The sequence below is a fragment of the Schistocerca piceifrons genome, unplaced genomic scaffold (assembly GCF_021461385.2).
Source record: "Schistocerca piceifrons isolate TAMUIC-IGC-003096 unplaced genomic scaffold, iqSchPice1.1 HiC_scaffold_945, whole genome shotgun sequence".
NCBI classification, from domain to species: domain Eukaryota; kingdom Metazoa; phylum Arthropoda; class Insecta; order Orthoptera; family Acrididae; genus Schistocerca; species Schistocerca piceifrons.
In genome coordinates, this window is record NW_025729218.1 from 27,501 (window position 1) to 30,000 (window position 2,500).

At 57.6% G+C, this 2,500-nt stretch overlaps 1 non-coding gene across 1 annotated transcript in view; it reads right to left on the reverse strand.

The window, feature by feature from the left end:
• The window catches only part of LOC124773135, a 1,909-nt gene extending 1,448 nt beyond the window's left edge, over window positions 1-461 (reverse strand). The window contains exon 1 of the ribosomal RNA XR_007014480.1: window positions 1-461. This exon is cut by the window's left edge and continues 1,448 nt beyond it. This is a non-coding gene — a ribosomal RNA (small subunit ribosomal RNA).
• Between the last annotated feature and the right edge of the window lie 2,039 nt (window positions 462-2,500).

The following is a 2,500-nucleotide window of genomic DNA, read 5'->3' on the forward strand; positions in this document are numbered from 1 at the left end:
GGGTAATTTGCGCGCCTGCTGCCTTCCTTGGATGTGGTAGCCGTTTCTCAGGCTCCCTCTCCGGAATCGAACCCTGATTCCCCGTTACCCGTTACAACCATGGTAGGCGCAGAACCTACCATCGACAGTTGATAAGGCAGACATTTGAAAGATGCGTCGCCGGTACGAGGACCGTGCGATCAGCCCAAAGTTATTCAGAGTCACCAAGGCAAACGGACCGGACGAGCCGACCGATTGGTTTTGATCTAATAAAAGCGTCCCTTCCATCTCTGGTCGGGACTCTGTTTGCATGTATTAGCTCTAGAATTACCACAGTTATCCAAGTAACGTGGGTACGATCTAAGGAACCATAACTGATTTAATGAGCCATTCGCGGTTTCACCTTAATGCGGCTTGTACTGAGACATGCATGGCTTAATCTTTGAGACAAGCATATGACTACTGGCAGGATCAACCAGGGAGCTGCGTCAACTAGAGCTGAGCAGCCGGCCGCCCGGGAGTGTGTCCCGGGGGCCCGCGCGAACACGCAAGCGTCCGCTCAATCATTCTGCAAACAGGAGGAGGCTGAGCTCCCCTGCACAATACACCTCGAAACCCTCTCAGGTCCCGGCGGCGCGCAGCGCCGTCCCAAGTACTTGGTCGGGTTCGAGAGAGGCGCAATCGCCCGGAGTTAGGCGAGTAGACGCTTTCGGTGCGACCACCCGTGCTCCCAACTGAGCTTGCCGCTGCCGACAGAGGCCCGGGAGCGTGCTGTCGTGGCATTGCCGGCGGGAGACAACACGCGCCACCTACGGTGACCGGCAGCTCCAACGCCAGCGCCACAGAAGGACAAAAGCCCCACTTGGGTGCCGAAGCGAACTCTCCCAGCACAGCGCACGCGCCAACACATCCGCACAGCTGCGATACAAACCACCAGCGAGAACCGCTGGGGCGACCGAGCAGCAGACGGCGTCGCGGCGCCGAGCGCCGGGCGGCGGCGCATCCTCAACGCACACAGTCCTCAATCGGACCAGCACACTGAAGATGTCCACCGCGCTTCGCACCGGGCCCGCGAGGACCTACTTTGGCCGCACGGCGCCGCGCGCAGGGTGCGCCGGCGCGCAGCTGCGACGCCTGCCGCGTCCGTCGGCCGGCGCGCCTGCCACTGGCCGCCCCCACCAGCCGGCTGTAGCGCGTGCGCCCACGCACCGCGCGGCCAGCACGCCGGGAGGCGCCCCCTCACCGGCCGGGGACGGTCCCACCCAGCCACCGCCGCGTATCGCTTCACACCCAGATGCCGTTCAGTTTCGTCGGCATGGTGGGTATCGCTGGAACAACCGGTTAGTACCTCAACCTATCGTCGCCATCACCGATTCACCCCTAGCGAGAACAACCGCACCACAACAGGTTACCATTTGTTCATTTGCGTAACTTCACCAGAAAACGCAGGCGTCCATCGCCATTTGCAACTTCAACGATTATTGCATGCCTGTGTCAGGTGTCACGCCACACTACGTCTGCCCACATACACGCAACAAAATGTGCACGCCTAGACAATACGTGGAAGGTGGCCCCCGTACGTATGCGATGTCCATTGCTCGAACGACTGTCAACCGGCCTCTGTAGCATGTCGCAGATATGGAACGCGGTGCACCATGCCATCACGGTGTGTGAGGAGAGACGACTAGGTCCGAATACATCAACAGACAGCTCATGCTGATCGCCATCCACGGCGTCCGTTCCTCCCACACGTCTCTATGGCGTACCACACTGCAATCCAGCTCTCATAGGGAGACGACACGTAGCTGCGTGCACAATATTTGCACTGTATGGTCCGCCGTTTTTGGGCGCAGTCGTTGTGCGGTCACACATGTGCCACGATGTATCATTCAGTACATAAGGACGAATGTGCAGTACAGATTGTGGTTCACGCGTACGACATCAGCGGACAGTTGACACAGGCCGCACCACAACGTAGCCTGAGTACGTCGCATGCGAAGGGCATTGAACATGCAAACTTCTCACCAACCAGCTTGCGAAGGCAGGGGGCAAGGTGGGGACGTGGGGAGGGGCGGCATGTACGTCCTGCTGCCATCCACATTACAGTGTACAGCAGGAGCATGTGGAAAGTGAGCAAGACTTGCAAGGTGTTTAACATGAAGCGATACACAGGGGTGCGGGCAGTGCGAGTAGCGAACTATATTGCGAGGGTTGCGGGTGGGCAACACTACAGTAATTGAACGAGTCGTATAACAATTACAGAGCAGGTTTAGGCGACAACGTGGGTTACGTTAAGGCGACAACATGGGTTAGGTTAAGGCACAACATGGGTTAGGTTAAGGCACAACATGGGTTAGGTTAAGGCACAACATGGGTTAGGTTAAGGCACAACATGGGTTAGGTTAAGGCACAACATGGGTTAGGTTAAGGCACAACATGGGTTAGGTTAAGGCACAACATGGGTTAGGTTGAGGCACAACATGGGTTAGGTTAAGGCACAACATGGGTTAGGTTGAGGCAC